Genomic DNA, 18297 nt, shown 5'->3' on the forward strand with positions numbered 1-18297 from the left:
TTCATATCAACACCTACCAAATTATACATAATTGAATTAGCTTTCCAACAATATAGATTTTACCTTAATATGATACTTGAGCAAAAAGTTATGCCCTTTTTCGCAAGAGGCAGTAAGGGTGTGTGATGGGAAATGCGCCGCCCAACCAAACTTAGGTGATGAGCACTACAATTGTAATGCCCCTAAACCTGGTATCAAGGGATCACACGGTGCTCAAGACTATGAGTAGCCTTAAGCTAACCCTATTTGCCTTCTACTAACTCTGAATCTCATAATAGTAGAAATATAGACATAAAAGTCCTGAATATGGAAATTTTATGAAATAACTAAGAATAATCGGAAAATATCTCTAAAAACCAAATACTGTAAGTCTGAATCAAATTTAGTAGTTTGACAAGCCTCTACTGCTAATAACTTAAGAGTCATTGGAGCAGACCCCAGCTAACTCAAACTATCTTAAAAGAAATATTGAATCATATAGACTAATAAGCTACAAAATCTCAATGAATAAGTCCCCAAACTATGAGGACTCACCAACTTTCGGATATAGATGGAGACGCTCGAACTACTCACACTGCTGATACTAAGCACCTGAACCTACATTATGAGACAATATACCACATAGACGTATATGTGGATCAGTACTTTGATGATGTACTGAATGTATGGGGTGAATGCATAAGTAAAACATTATAATATCATCATAATTTGTAAAGCAATGTATGCTAAATGTAAATGACTCACATAAGATAAAATATCTAAACTACTAAAATCTGTAATCATGAATAACAATACATACTTTGTAAATCTAGTGAGTCATAACATTAGTCCTAGAAGTTGCACTAATATTCTGTCTATAAATCATACAATCCAAGTGTAAAAGGGACTCACTTCTATATCTAACAATCTGAAAGATGAAATCTATAACTAATATCTTTCTGTAAAGCAAAATCTGAATAAATTTGTGACCCTTTACACTTCATTTTCTAAAATTTTTTTGTTATTCTTTTTTGAAAGTCTTTACTATTAGGGAAAATACTTTATCTGAAGGGAGGTTCTTCTAAGCGACATAAACCATGTGAGCTAACATAGATTCCAATGTCTCATTCCCCTATGAGGAAAACCTCACGATGAGGAGAGGTGTCATACTCTTGCCAAGGAGTATAACCTGAGTTAAGTGATCACATCTGTAACTATCACCCATATTGGAATAGGAATGATATGATAATCTGTACCTACTCTGGCTACGTAGTTCTACGGAAGATGGGGTATGCTAATCCCACATTTCCCGTCAATGCTAAATACTACTTTCTTTAATCTGTATGTTCATTCTATTGGAAATCCACTTTAAAAACTAGCATAAGGGTTTATTCTAAAATCAATTATGCATTTATCTAATTAAATTTGTAAATGATGCTATTCTAATTTCTGTAATCTGTAATAAATTTGTAAAGTGGATTCCAAAGATTATCTAAGGATCAAAAGATCAAAGCTTTATTGTGAAACTGTAAATAATCTGATCATAAGATGCTTAAAGCATCATCTTTCTTGAAATCTCAACATATAAACTCGGGCATAGTAACCCAACCATAAAGTTCATGTCAAAACAACATAAATGTCATGCTTGATAATGAAAACAATGATAATTAATCTTAAAATCTAGAATTTATGCAATAGTCATGAAAATATGAAAATTGACATGCAATTCATTTTCTAAAACACTTGAAATCTAATAATCTTGCAAATAGAAAAAATGGGTATGAGCCCTAATTCAAGTCTCATTAATATTCATTCAAAATCATATGAAATTGTAATTATAACTTGGTTTTGGGCACAAGAATGAAATAAGATCCTTGTTCATAAAACCCACATACCGTGGTAGATGATTGGATGAACAATCTTGAATTTTGGATTCCTATTTGAGTTCTTGAAGATGAGTTCCTGATTATCTTGTCTTGGAAATCCTCAATCTAAAGTTTTCTTGGAGAAATAGTGGTGGAATTTGATTTCTTGGAGAAGAACTTTGAACTCTAGGGTTTTTCTTTGAGAGAGAATGGATGAAATTGGGCATTAAGTTCTTAGAATGAGCTTAATTCCTTGTTTCGAATGAATTGGGGCTTGGGAAATGACCAAAATGCCCCTTTTAAACATTAATCGGAACTGGAAAAAAAAGAAACACAAATACCAATTTACCATGACACCGCGACACACCACTATTGTGGTGGCTCACTAGAAATTGACACTTGGGACCTGGGACTTTAGCGCGATGCGCCACCATCACAATGCTCTATCAAAATTCCCTTTAGGCCACCAACGTGATGTGGTACAATCGCATTGGCCTACTGGAATGTGACAATCAGGAAATTGGACCTCTTCGTGATGTGAGCTTATCGTGGAGGTCCACTAAAATTTGACAAATGGAAATTTACCCTTCACCACGACACGGTGTTTTCTAGATGGTACACTGCTTCACTAAAATGCCATAATTTCTCAACCGAGTATCAGATTTAAAAGAATTTAGTATCGATGGAAGTCTTATTCAATTATCTACCAATGAAGGGTCCAAATATGGAAAATTCCATATGTAATAAAAGTTCTTCATTTTTTAAGCTCACCCTTAACATTCTAGGAACGAATTTAAGCTAGGAAAATGTACGAGGTATTACAATATTTCCCCATTAGGAACATTCGTCCTTGAATGTGGCTAGTTAAGATGAGAATACTGAGAAATCTGAGGCTATAAGCTATCATGCATATCTAAAATAAACTGTATGGTTGAATCTCAAGCATAATGAGCTACTAAACTGATTGTGAGTGCATGAGGTAGCATAAAAATAACTTTATAGCTGAATCTGAGACTGGAAAAGAAATAAATGAAGAAAGACTATTACCTTCGGCTGAATCTGAGTTCATGGAGAAGAGATGAGGATACTTTGTACGCTTATCTGCTTTTTCTACCAAGTAGTACCCTCAACGGACTGACTTCGCCACAAAACTTTGACCAAGGGAACTTCTTTATTCCTTAGTCTACGAATCTGATGATCAAGAATCTTTACTAGAACTTCTTCATATGAGAGGCTATTCAGAATATCTGTACTTTCTAGAGGAACTATAACAACTTAATCGCCTATGGACTTCCTCAACAAAGATACATGGAACACTGGATGAACTATGGATAAATATGCAGGTAGCTAAGTCTCATATGCCACCTTCCTAACACGACTCAAAATTCGAAAGGAGCCTACATACCAGGAACTAAGCTTCCCCGTTTAGCCAAATCACTTCACCCCTTTTATGGGTGAAACTTTCAAATAGACAAGATCATCAACCTCAAACTCAAGGTCTCTTCTTCTTACGTCTGCATAAGAATTTTGATGACTTCGAGCTGCTTTCAATCTCTTTCTAATCAACTGGACTTTCTCCATGGCCTCAAAAACCATGTCTAAACCAATCAAAAAGGCCCACCCATTTTGAACAAACCAACTGGCGATCTACATCTCCGCCCATAAAGAGCCCTAAATGGAGCCATCTGAATACTAGAATGGTAACTGTTATTGTAAGCGAACTCAATCAATGGTAAATACTCATCCCAACTACCTTTGAAATCAAGAAAATGTACCCTTAACATATCCTCTAGAGTCTGAAAGGTCATGTCTGCTTCACCATCTGTCTGCGGATGAAAATCTAAACTAAGATCAACTTGGGTACCAACACCCTTCTGAAAGGCTTTCCAAAACTGAAAGGTAAACTAAGTACCCTAATCAAAGATGATAGATAAGGAATTCCATACAATCTAAAAACTCTCTAATATAAAGCTTGGCATAATCTTTAACTATGTAAGATGTGTGAACTGGCAAAAAATACGCTGACTTGGTCAATCTATCTACAATGACCCAAATTGAATCATGCTGACGACATAAATAGGGTAAACCAGTCACAATATCCATATTCACCTCTTCCCACTTCCAAGTGGGAATACCGAACTCTTGCAACATAACACCAGGTCTTTCATTCTCTACCTTAACCTGTTGACAAGTTTCACACTTTATTATAAAATCTGCTATATCTCTCTTTATACCACTCTACCAATAGATTTTTTCGCAAGTCGCGATACATCTTGGTGGCTCCTGTATGAATAGAATGACACGTACCATGCACTTCCGCCATAATCCAGTCTCTCAAATAATCAACACATGGCACACACAATCTATTCTAGTACCTCAACACACCATCTCCCCCTTGGAAGAAAACCTCAATCATTTGGTCTTTAACTGACTCCTTTAGTTTGACCAAACTAGAATTCTTATCTTGTTTCTCTTTCACTTCCAAAACTAAGGAAGATTCAGAACTACTCTAAACCCAAACATTCCCTTTAGCTAAATCAACTAGTCTCACACCCAACCTAGCTAACCGATGAACTTCCCAATCTAACTCCTTCTTATCATTCTCCACATATGCAACACTGCCAATAGATAATCTACTAAGGGATTCTGCTACTACATTGGCCTTGCCCGAATGATACAACATACTCATATCATAATATTTCAACAATTCCAACCACCTTCTCTGATGAAGATTTAACTCCCTCTGGTAAACATACACTACAAGCTTTTGTGATCCGTAAACACACCAATGTGTACCCCATACAAATAATGTCTCTTGATTTTCAAATCAAACATAATAACAGCTAACTCAAATCATGGGTTAGGTAGTTTTTTTGCATGAGGCTTAAGCTGTATAGAGGAATAAGCTATGACCTTACCTCTCTACATCAAAATGAAACCCAAACCAACTATAAAGGCATCACAATATACCACAAAACCATCTGTACTATCAGGTAACACTAACATTAGGGTTGAAGTGAGTTGAGTCTTCAACTCCTAAAAACTTTTCTCACAAGAATTTGACCACTGCAACTTCTGGGTTAATCTAGACATAGAAGATGCAATAGATGAGAAACCCTTAAAAAAACATCTATAATAGCCAACTAAAACTAAAAAACTCCTAATGTCTGATGGAGAGATAGGTCTAGGCCAATTTCTTACATCTTCTGTCTTTTGGGGATCAACTCTAAAACCCTCACTGGAAAAAAAATGACCAAAGAAAGCTACTGACCTTAGCCAAAGTTCACACTTGTTGAATTTGGCTAATAACTAGTGATCTCAAAGAGTTTGCAACATAATTCTAAGATAGTTTGCATAATCATCCTCACTACGAGAGTAAACAAGAATATCATCAATAAAGACTATGACGAGCATGTCCAGATACTGTTTTAACACTTTATTCATCAAGTCTATAAAGGCTTTTGGGGAATTGGTTAGCCCAAAGGACATGACTAGAAACTCAAAATGACCATAACGGGTTTTGAAAGTTGTCTTTGGAATATCACATTCCCTTACTCTAAGTTGATGATAGCCCGATCTAAGGTCTATCTTGGAGAAGTAACTTTCACCTTGGAGTTGATCAAATAAGCCATCAATTTTAGGAAGAGGATATTTGTTTTTTACTTTGACTTTGTAACGCTAACGATAGTCAATGCACGTACGCAACGAACTATCTTTCTTTCACACGAATAGGATGGAAGCACCCCATGGAGAAACACTAGGCCTTATGAAGCCTTTAGCTAGAATATCTTTGAGTTGCTCTTTTACCTCTTTAAGCTTTGCGGGAGCCATATGACAAGGAGGAATAGAAATAGGCTGAGTATCTGGGAGAAGTCTAATACCAAATTCTATTTCCCTATCGAGAGGTACCTGTGGCAAATCTTCAGGAAAAATATCAGGAAACTCATGGCTACTCTGACTGAATGGACAGTTGGAGTCTCAAACTTAGTGTCTTTAACTATATGATAGATGCACCCTTTAAAAATTAACTTTTGTGCTTTAAGATAGGATATGAAATGACTTTTGGGAGACACTGAATTACCTTCCCACTCAAAGACTGGCTTATTTTGAAACTAAAAATTCACACTCGGGTGGGACAATCTATAGATGCATAACAGGAATGGAGCCAATCCATACCGAGAATAAGATCAAAGTCAACCATATCTAACTTTATTAGAGCTGCTAACATGATTTTATGAAGGACAGTGATAGGAAACCTTTTATAGATCAGTTTGGCAACAAATGACTCACTTACTAGAGTAGAAACCAAGAAAGGCTCAGGGATCTTTCTAGGACTTATTTCAAAATTCACTGCAACTAGTGGAATCACATAAGAGAAACTCAACCTAGGATATAACAACACATAAAAATCAAGATGAAAGATATGAAGCATACCAGTAACAACATCTGGTGAATCTTTCTTCTCCTGATGAGATGGTAAAGGATAAAACTAATTTTGGCGTGGACCGCCACCAGTACTAAAGGATGCACCCTGAGGAGAGATAGGGTGACCTAAAGAAGCTAGTGCACTAGTAGCCTGAGTCTGGGGTCGAACATCTCTAGTTTCTTGCTTAGTATATGGACACTCTAATACCATAACCCAACTTACCATAACTATAACAACCTTTCTATCCAACCACACACTTACCAGGATGATTCTTACCACACTTAGAACATAGAGGATAATTGGGTCTTCCCCTCATACTATTCTGAGATCTGGACATAGAAGACTTACCCAACTACTCTTCCATAGCTCTAGGATTAGGAAAACTAGATGAGGATGGTCTTGGAATAGAATAACGATTCTGAAACTACAAATGATTTCCCCCTTGAGACCTAGACTGGCCATACTTAAACTACCCTATTCTAGCCTTTTTATTTTCTCTCTCTCTTTCCTTCAACTTCTCTATGTCAATTTATTAAGAAAGAATTATCAATCTATCAAGATCTATGTCTACAATAAGTATGGAAGTCCTACACTCCTTGACTACCAAACTAGAAACTCCAGTAATAAACTTACTCATACTTTCCCTATGATCAACCAGCGTATCAGGGGCATACTTAGACAACTGATTTAACTTAAGGTAGTATTCCTTCACTGTAATTGAGCCCTACCTCAAATTCAAAAACATCTTTATCTTCGCTTCTCTCATTTTACATAAAAAGAACCTGTCTAAAAATGCATCTCAAAATACATACCAACTCATAGGAGCGACATTCTCACCTCTACCATTCTTCCACATAACTATCCAATCATACTCTACATCCTTCAACCTATAATATGCCAACTCTAAACTCTCCTCCTCAGAAACATGCATAATTTGGATGATTTTTTTCACCTCATCTAAATAAAGATGTTCGAACCAAAAAACTCAGGCAGATTCATTCTCATGAAATCTCTGATTCTTGATGGTGCTAAATCACCATTTTGCTGAAGTGGGACTACAGCTTGATGGTTTCCCCAAATATTGACAGTCACTTCCTAGGCCAACGCCTAAAAGGCATCTCGAAACTCATCATGGTATACATTCTCATTCAAAGTATTGGCAGGTTGGGGTGGTTGGTTATCATTTATGTGGGCGTTAGCTCGACGAGGAGGCATATTCAATGGTCAGATACGAGCACGAGTTAAAAGCAAATAAAGCTATTGTAAGCATGATATATCATGATTGAAAGAGATGATTTCTTAAGAATGTCTGGTAGCCTCTTACTCATAAATATGGCACACTTTACACCCATGATCATGTCTCTACGTAATGTAGCTTGTCTGACTCCTTAGGACTCTTAAAAACCTTAGGCTCCAATACCAAGTTTTTAATGCCCCAAAACTTGGTCCCGAGGTATCACACGATGCTCATGTCTACGAGTAACCTTAAGCTAACCATGTCTGCCTTCTACTAAGTTTGAATCTCATAATAGTGGAAATATAGACATAAAAGTCATACTGAATGTGGAAACTATTTGAAATAACTAAGAATAATCTAAATATATCTCTAAAAAACAAATACTATAAGTCTGACAACAATCCTCTACTACAAATAACTAGAGAGTCACTGGGACAGAACCCCAGCTAACTAAAACTTTCTAAAAATAATACTGAATAATATAAACTAATAAGTTGCAAAATTTGAATGAATAAGTCCCCAAACTATGAGGACTCACCAACTGTCAGATCTAGATGGAGATGCTCGAACTACTCACTCTGCTGATACTGAGAACCTGAACCTACATTATGAGACATAGTATCACATAAACGTATATGTGGATTATTACTTTAATAATATACTGAGTATAAAGATCATCTCATCATCATAATTTGTAAAAAAATACATGCTAAATTTAAATTACTCACATAAGATAGAATATCTGAAATACTAAAATCTGTAATCATGAATAACAATTCATACTTTGTAAATCTAGTGAGCCATAACATTTAGTCATGAAAGTTGCACTAATGTTTTGTATGTAAATCATAATATCTAAGGGTAAAAGGGTCTCACTTCTATATCTAACAATCTAAAAGCTAAAATCTGTAACTAATATCTTTATGTAAAGCACAATCTAAATAAATTCGTGAGCCATTACACTTAGTTTTCTAAAAGCTTTTCTATTATTCTTTTCTGAAAGTCTTTACTATTATGAAAAATACTTTATCTGAAGAAAGGTTCTTCTAAACAACATAAACCATGTAAGCTAACATGGAGTCTAACATCTTATTTTCCTAAAGGGAAAATCTCATGATGGTGAGAGGTGTCATACTCTTGCCAAGGAGTATAACTTGAGGCTAAGTGACCATATCTGTAACTGTCACCCATATTGGAATGAGAATAATTTGATAATCTATACCTACATTGGCTACGTAGTTCTGTGGAAGATAGGGCACACTAATCCCACACTTCCTGCTTGGTGCTAAATACTACTCCCTTTAATCTATCTGTTTATTCTATTGGAAATACATTTTAAAAACTAGCATAAGGGTTTATTATGAAACCAATTATGCATTTATCTAATTAAATTTTTAAATAAAGCAATTCTAATTTCTGTAATCTGTAATAAATTTGTAAAGTGGATTCCAAAACTTATCTGAAGATCAAAAAATCAAAGCTTTATTAAGAAACTGTAAATAATTTAATCATAAGATTCTTAAAGCATTATCTTTCTTGAAATATCAACATATAAACTTGGGCTTAGTAACCCAAGCATAAAGTTCATGTCAAAATAACATAAATATCATGCTTGATAATGAAAACAATGATAATTTATCTCAAAATCTTGAATTTAGTGCAATAGGCATGAAAATATGAAAATAGACATGCAATTCATCTTCTAAAACACTTGAAATTTCATAATCTTATAAATAGTAATAATGGGTATGAACCTTAATTCAAGTCTCATAAATAATCATTCAAAATAATTAGAAATTGGTTTCAGGCACAAGGATTAAAGAAGATCCTTGTTCATAAACCCAACATATCTTGGTGGATGATTGGATGAAGAATCTTGAATTTTGGATACTTATTTGAGTTCTTGAAGATGAGTTTTTGATTATCTTGTCTTGTGAATCCTTAATCTAGAGTTTTCTTGGAGAAACAATGGACGAATTTGATTTCTTGGAGAAGAAGCTTTGAACTCTAGGATTTTTATTTGAGAGAGAATGGATGAAATTGGGCATAAAGTGCTAAGAATGAGCTTAATTCCATGATTTGGACGAATTGGGGCTTGAGAAATGACCAAAGTGACCCTTTTAAACCCTAATCGGAACTGGAAAAAAAAGAAACAAAAATCCTAATTTACCATGCCACCGCGATGCGCCACTATCGTGGTGTCTCACTAGAATTTGCCAAATGAAAATTTACCCTTTACCACAAAGCGGTGGTTGCCTAGATGGTATACTGCTTCACTAAAATCATCATAACTTCTCAATCGAGTATTGGATTTAGGCAAATTTGGTATCACTGGAAAGCTTATTCAATTATATACATAATGGAGCATCCAAATATGGAAATCTCCATATGTAATAAAATTTATTAATTTTTGAAGCTCACTCTTAACATTCTAAGAATGAATTTAAGCTAGGAAAAAGTACGGGGTACTACAGCATTGCAAACCCTAGCTTGGGCGATTGAATATGTGTCACCTATGTCATTTCCAAGTGCGAAAAATACTTTGTTTCAACTTATATCAAGGGTGTTGAAGCTATTTCATACCCATAAACCATCTCTAATACCTATTAATTGTTATATGATGTTTTTAAAGTCATTAGTTACAATCCCTAAGCCCTAAATCAGTCAAGTTATGATCCAAAACCCATACCTTCTTCTCAAGGACAAAATTCAATTGTCATCTCTAAAGAATCAAGAAGTTTAGCTCCAAATTCAAAGTTCTCTACAAGGATTCTTTCAATCAAGCTTAATGGTCCAATCTTTTAAGAATTTCGTCGTCACTAAGGTATGTAGGGTTATGAACAAGGATACTCCTTTCATACTTGTGCCCAAAACTAGTTTTAAAGATTAATTTACATGATTTTCAATTTAGGGTTTATACCCAAATATCATTATTTGAAGATTATGATGTTACAAGTGATTTAAATGTTGAATGCATGCCTATCTTCACATCTTTATGTGTGTGATATGATTGTAAAGATTTCTAATTGAGTTTAAAGCACATTACTGTGATTTTTATTTCATTACTTTGATATTGGTGATGTATTTTGTGAAGTATATTGAGCATGACATTTTTCTATGAGTTTGCATGAGTTTAAAGCATGGGTTTTAAAGCCCTAAGTTTGAAATATTGATATCTCAATAAGATTATGATTTTGATCCTCTCTTATAAATTTTTACCAAGATTTAAGAAAAAAACCTTATCTTTTGATCCTAAGATAAGATAAGGAATCCATATTGTTCATAAAGTTTGACATTTAAAGAAGAGAAGCATAATTGGTTTTCATTGCAAACCCTTGTGCTATTTGAAGATGGATTTCCTAAAGTTCTAAGTAAAATAATGGGAGTAGTATTTAGCACTGAGTTGGGTATATTTCCAAGGTCTCATACCCCAGAACTATGTGACATCGTAGGATTAAGATTAAATGTCCATAGTAGGCTAAGACAATGATCATTAAGAGAAGGGTACACTCCTTGGAAAGAGTATGACACCTGTGATGCCTCAGAAAAAAATTTTCGTTAAGATCTCGGATGAAAATATGTTGAATTCTATTCTTTATCATGATTAATAATTTTTCTGTGTGGAATTTTTGGATATACGACCCTTCATCACATAGATCATCGAATAATCTTTCCAACGATATGTGGATCATCCAAACTGGACACTCGATCAATGAGTTATGATCATTCAGATCTAACTCTGAATACTGGTAAACAGTAAATGTGCGGGGAAAAAAAATACTGAGGCCAGGTGAATTTTATCGTCAACTTCAAATGATCATAACTCCTTGTACATAATGATCTAGGTGAGCTACTTTATATCATCAGAAATCTCTGAAAGTCCTCTTTCCAATGCAATTGGTTTCATCAAATTTGGTCATCGGAGAAAAAATTTATGGTCGATCTACTTCAGCCTATCAAAACAGTCCACCAAAGGACAGATTTGACATTATTTTATTTTTAAGGGTATTTTGGTCATTCCAACTCCAATCCATCCGGGTAAACCATGGATTTAAGTCCATTAAGAGCATTCAATAGCTCATTTATCTCCAAAATTTCCGAAGGCTCAAACCCCAACCCTACTACTCCAAATTCATCCTTCTATGTCTCTTGATTGAACCGCAGAAATTTCAAATTAATTTGGGATTCAAGTTGATCATGTTAAGGGCTTCGAGAAGCACCCTTTATTTTCATGAATAAGGTTCCAGAGTCGGAAGTTCATATTCATCTTTCATTTTTAAATATGTGGGGCTTTGAACAAGATTATTCTTTCGATCTTATGCCCGGTATTTTTGTTAAATTACATTGACATGAGATTTTACATGTTTTACTATGAATTGGAAATATGTTTTTATATCTTATATTATTGTCCATGAGCTATGGGATTATGTCATCTGATATGTGTATGATGTTGAGATGAAATTATGTCCAAAAAGTATTTGATTATGAGAGTATGATGATTTAATTTGTTAAGCCTTGATTTATACTATCATTCCACTATTTCCTTATTATGAATTAATAATTGATATTGGAAATTCTATATCCCTATTATGGGTTGATTTCTCAAGTACCTTTAAATGAGAGTTGGATGGCGAATTGAGAAATGTTGATATTGAAGTTGCAATGAGTCTTGGTATTTTCCGGATGGTTTTGATGAGTTAAATTGTTAAAAATATTATGTATTGATTCTTCATATCCTTGTCCAAATTGGTTATGGTTCAATGCATTGATACCTTGTTGATGTTGAGGAAGATTAAAATGTTTTGAGCTAAAATGTGTTGAGTTAGGAATATACAAATTGATATGATTTGATAAATGAGAAAGAGATTTGATTTGGTCTTTATGATAGACCCTTGTGATGTCGTGGTGTATTTTCTATTGTGTTCTGAGCTTGTCGAGGAGTAGTACTTAGCACCGAGAGAAATTTGGTATTTCTCCAAACCTATGTGCCACAGTAGGTTTGTTTGATGATGATATTATTGGCCAGAGGACCCAATTATGATTATTGTAGTTTTAAGGTCGTACACCCTGGTAAAGAGTATGACGCTCCCGCCAATGGGGGTTTCAAACAATTGTATTCCACATAGCTCATGTGGGATTGTCTGTTATAGGAAACTCCCCTGTCCATAAGAGTCATGTTTATTGAAATACCGAGTCACTCCGAGTTTTGATGTGGTAAGTCAAGTTGCCTATGATGATCTATAATGATTTATAAGGTTTTTCTCCTATATTTCCTATCTAAGATGTTATGAGTTGCATGATTCAATGTCACTCAAGCCAAGTGTGTCATTATGGTCCGTATGTACATTTTTATGAAATTTATGATATTATTTATATTTTGTATGTGCCCCCACATACGCAGTACGTATCTTATGTTGACCCATATATTTCTCTATGGGCTACATTCTTACCTTGATGTAAGTTTAGGTACTCAGCCGCAGCCGCGACAGTGATATCTGAGTGCCACATCTATGTTCTTTCAGTGGTGAGTCCTAATGATTTGAGGACCAAGCTGCTAGTTTTGGTGATGTTGTTTTGTGATCCCTTTGGTCTGTTGAGTCAGTTGGGGGTTTGTCCCAATGGCTCATTGATTTTGCTATATAGAGGCTATGTCAGACTAGTGTATTGTTGGGTTGGTTTGTGTATAGACATTCCATATATGTACAGTCTAATGATATTCCATGCCATGTGCGATGCGATATGATATGTACTTATATATATATCCTTAGCATAGCGCGTATGTTGTTGTGTTGGAATCCAAGGGTAGTGTTTTGGCTTAAAGGGTTAGCTTGAGGCTACGTGTAGCCTTGGGCACTGTGTGGCATCTCGGGATGATATTTCGGGGTGTTACAAACTTGGTATCAGAGCCTAAGGTTGTGAACAGTCCTAGGGAGTCTGACAAGACGCATTATGTAGAGTCTTGAGCATCGGTGTGTAGCACGCCACACCTATGATCAAGACGCTGCGGGGCATTCTAGGAAAAGTCGTTTCTTTCTTTCTACAAGATTCTATCATGCTTACAACTATTTCCTTCTGTTATTAATTCATGCATTCTTATGATAGAAAATGCCTCTACGTCGAGCTCGCAAAAACAATAACCAACCTCAACCCGTTGATCCATTATATGAGATGGTATCCCATGCTGAATTTCGGGCAGCTTTTCAGTCGCTAGCCCAAGCAGTTACTTCTAATACTCAGGCCAACACTCCACCTCCACAGAAAAATAATTTGGCAGTAGCATGAATTCATAACTTTATACGGATGAATCCGCCAGAGTTTCATGGATTGAGAGCAGGTGAGGACCCGCATATGTATATTGATGAAATAAAGAAAATTTCATAGATTATGCAAGTGATCGAGGAAGAAAGTGTGGAGCTGGCTTCTTATCGATTGAAGGATGTTGCCTATGACTGGGTGCAGATGTGGAATAAGGGTAGAGAGAAAGATACCACTCTGGTGACTTGGCAATTATTCTAAGATGCTTTCTTGGATAGATTCTTTCCTCTTGAGTTACTGGAAGCTAAGATAGAGGAGTTTATGAATTTGAGACAATGCTCCATGTCGGTTAAGGAGTATTGTCTTAAGTTTAATCAACTATCGAAGTACGCTCCCAATATGATGGCTGACTCAAGGACTAGTATGAGCAATTTTCTAACAGGGGTGTCGGGTTATATGGTGAAAGAATATAGATCTACTATGATCAATAAGGAGATTGATCTTCCTAGGTTAATGATTTATGCCCAACAGATTGAGTCAGACAAGATAAAGGAAAGAGAGAGAGTAAGAGGGATTAAGAGAGTCAGATCGGAGCAATAGAGGTTTGGTCAAACTAGATTCTCTGGAAGGAGTCGCCCTCAGTTTCAGAGATGTCCATTTATACCTATGCCTTCCTCAGCTAGTGCTCTTGTATATTGGGGCAGGTAGGAGCTCGAGAATAGGTCGGTACCTTCCAGGTCTCAGGAAAGTGTAAGCAACCAGCCTCATCCTCCTTCGTGTGCTAAGCATGGTAAAGACCATTTTGGGGAGTGTTATATGGGGCAGCGGGGCTGTTTTGGTTGTGGTAAGTTGGGCTACATACTTAAAGATTTATCGTATGCCAGACAGCAGAGTCGTGATGACGGTCCCCAGAGTCAGGCTACCAGTGCCCCGTCTTCCATAGCCCGTCCAGTTCCTCCTTAGGGTGCTTCATCTAGTACTGCTTGAGGTCAACGCCAGAATCATTTCTATGCTATACCACCTCATCAGAAGCAAGAGGACTCTCCCAATGTTGTCACTGGTATTCTCCGTGTTTTCTATTTTGATGTCTATATGTTGATGGACCCTGGTTCAATTTTTTCTTATGTGACACCTCTGGTTGCTGTAAATTTTGAAATAAATCCTGAACTAATTTCTGAGCCTATTTTGGTTTCTACTTTGGTAGGAAAGTCTGTCATTGCTAAGCGGGTGTATAGGAAATGTCCCATTACTATCTTTCATTGGGTTATGTATACTAATTTGATTGAGCTAGATATGGTTGACTTTGATATCATTCTGGGTATAGATTGACTTCACTCATGCTATGCGTCTATTGATTGTCATGCCCGTGTGGTCAAGTTTCAGTTTCCTGATGAACCAATCCTTGAATGGTCCGGGAGTTCTGTGATTCCTAAGGGTCATTTCATATCCTATCTCAAAGCTAGGAAGTTAATTTCCAAGGGTTGCATCCACCATTTGGTTCGGTTTAAAGACACTAAGTTTGAAACCCCGACCATTCAGTCAATTAATGTTGTTAATGATTTTCTTGATATCTTTTCGGAAGATCTCCCTGGAGTACCTCTTAATAGAGAGATAGATTTTGGGATTGACCTTCTTCCAGATACTCAACCTATTTCCATTCCTCCATATTGCATGGGTCCTGCAGAACTTGAAGTGTTGAAGGAGCAATTGAAAGATCTTTTAGACAAAAGCTTTATCAGACCTAGTGTGCCCCCATAGGGTGCACCTGTCCTGTTTGTGCATAAGAAAGATGGTTCTTTATGGATGTGTATTGATTACCGATAGCTTAATAGGGTTACTATCAAGAATAAATATCGGCTTCCTCGAATTGATGATTTATTGGATCAATTGCAAGGTGCGAGCTACTTTTCACAGATAGACCTCAGATTCGGTTATCACCAACTTAAGGTTAGGCAATGTGATATCCCCAAGATAGCCTTCCAAACCCGTTATGGTCATTTTGAATTTCTAGTGATGTCTTTCGGGTTAACTAATGCTCCAGCGATTTCATGGATCTATTTGAAACTCTTCGAACTCATCGGTTGTATTCTAAGTTCAGTAAGTGTGAGTTCTATTTGAACTCTGTAGCCTTCTTAGGTCATGTTGTTTCTTTCAAAGGCATTAGAGTTGATCCTCAAAAGATAGAGGCTATAAAGAGTTGGCCTAAACCTATTTCTCCTTTTGATATCCTAATTTTCTTGGGTCTAGCTGGTTATTATCATTGTTTTGTTGAAGGTTTTTCATCTATTGTGTCTCGTATGACCCTTTTGACCCAAAAGAAAGTGAAGTTCCTGTGGTCCGAATCTTGTGAGAAGTGTTTTCAAGAGTTGAAGATTCGACTCACTTCAGCCCCTGTGTTGACTTTGCCTGATGGTGTTGATGGTTTTGTGGTGTATTATGATGCTTCCAAAGTCAGTTTGGGTTGTGTATTGATGCAAAAGAGCAAGGTTATAGCTTATGCTTCCAGGCAACTAAAGCCTTATGAGAAGAATTATCCTACCCATGACCTTGAATTAGCTATTGTGGTTTTTGCTTTGAAAATCTGGAGACATTATTTGTATGTGTCCATGTCGACGTCTTCACGAACCATAAGAGCTTGTAGTATGTATTCACCCAAAAGGAGTTGAATCTTAGGCAGAGACGATGGTTAGAACTGTTGAAAGATTATGATATGAGCGTGCTATATCATCCGGGTAAGGCTAATATAGTAGCAGATGCCCTTAGTCGGAAGTCCATGGGTAGCGTAGCATATGTGGAGATTGGTAAGAAGGAGTTGGCCCGTGAGGTACATCATTTCGCTAGATTGGGGGTTAGGTTGTTTGGTGATGCTGAGGGTAGTATAGGAGTGTAAAGCGGTTCTGAATCCTCTTTAGTTTCGGAAGTGAAGTAGAAGCAAGACAGAGATTCTACCTTGGTCAGGTTAAAAGAGTCAGTTAAAGACCAAAAGGTGGAGGTTTTCTCCCAAGTGGGAGATGGCATTTTGAGACTCTAAGAAACATTATGTGTTCCTAATGTTGCTAACTTGAAGCAGAGGATTATGGCGGAAGCGCATGGTATGCGATACTCCATCCATCCAGCTGGTACCAAGATGTACCATGATTTGCGGGAAATCTATTGGTGGAACGGTATGAAGAGGAACATTACAGAATTTGTGGTGAAGTGTTCCATGTGTCAACAGGTTAAAAAAGAGCATCAAAGGCCCAGTGGCGTGATGAAAGAGTTTAGCATTCCTACTTGGAAGTTGGAAGAAATGAATATGGACTTCATAGTTGGTTTGCCTCCTCGTCACCATCATGATTCGATTTGGGTTGTCGTAGATCGACTGACGAAATTAGCTTATATCTTACCTGTACATTCATTATATACAGCTTAAGATTATGCTAGAATATATATTCGGGAACTCGTCAGACTTATTGGGATCCCTTTGGCTATTATTTATGACAGAGGTACTCAGTTTACCTCTCAGTTTCGAAAATCTCCTCAAAAGGGTCTCAGTACCCAAATTCATTTAAGTTCTGCTTTCTATCTGCAAACAGATGGTCAGGCCGAGCAGAACATTCAGGCTTTAGAAGATATGTTGAGGGCTTATGTGCTTGATTTTAAAGGTAGTTGGGATGAGCACTTAGCATTAATCGAGTTTGTTCATAATAACAGTTTTCATGCTATTATTAGAATGACCCCATTTGAAGCTTTGTATGGTAGAAGGTGTAGATCACCCATTGGTTGGTTTGAAGTTGGTGAGGCTACCGCGACTGGATCGAATGAGGTGTTCGAGGCCATGGAGAAGGTTAAGTTAATTTGGGAAAGGTTGAAAACCGCTCAATGTCATCAAAAATCATACGCAGATATAAGGAGGAAAGACCTTGAATTTGATGTTGGTGATTTAGTGTACTTGAAAGTTTCACCTATGAAAGGGGTGAAGAGATTTGGGAAGAAAGGGAAACTAAGTCCCCGTTACATTGGTCCCTATAAGATTGTGGATCGCATTGGGAAGGTAGCGTATAAGGTTGAATTGCCCGCGGAGTTATCTAACGTCCATCCGGTTTTTCATGTTTCTATGATTAAGAAGTCTATTGGTGATTCTTTTGTGATTGATCCTTCCGAAAGCTCCGGTATTCAAGATAGTCTTTCATATGAAGAGATTCCGATTGAGGTTTTTGACTTTCAAGTTCGTAGGCTAAGAAACAAAGAAGTTCCTTTGGTTAAAGTGCTTTGGCGAATTCAATCCGTGGAGAGTGCTACTTGGGAAGCCGAAGTGGATATGCATGCCAAATATCCCCACCTCTTTCCTATGAATCCTGAGCATGTCAAAGGTATCGTTCTCTTTTGATTTAATCCTTATTGCTATGTTTATCTTGGCTTGTGTTTTTTCTATGATATCCAAAAAAATCTAGAATGGAGTATATGCTTAGGCAAGATGATTTTTCTCTATATACTCATTTTCATAGTATTATTGACCTTCCTATCAACATTCAAAGACGAATTTTTCCAAGGGA

The sequence above is a fragment of the Capsicum annuum genome, chromosome 2 (assembly GCF_002878395.1).
Source record: "Capsicum annuum cultivar UCD-10X-F1 chromosome 2, UCD10Xv1.1, whole genome shotgun sequence".
Classification (NCBI taxonomy): Eukaryota; Viridiplantae; Streptophyta; class Magnoliopsida; order Solanales; family Solanaceae; genus Capsicum; species Capsicum annuum.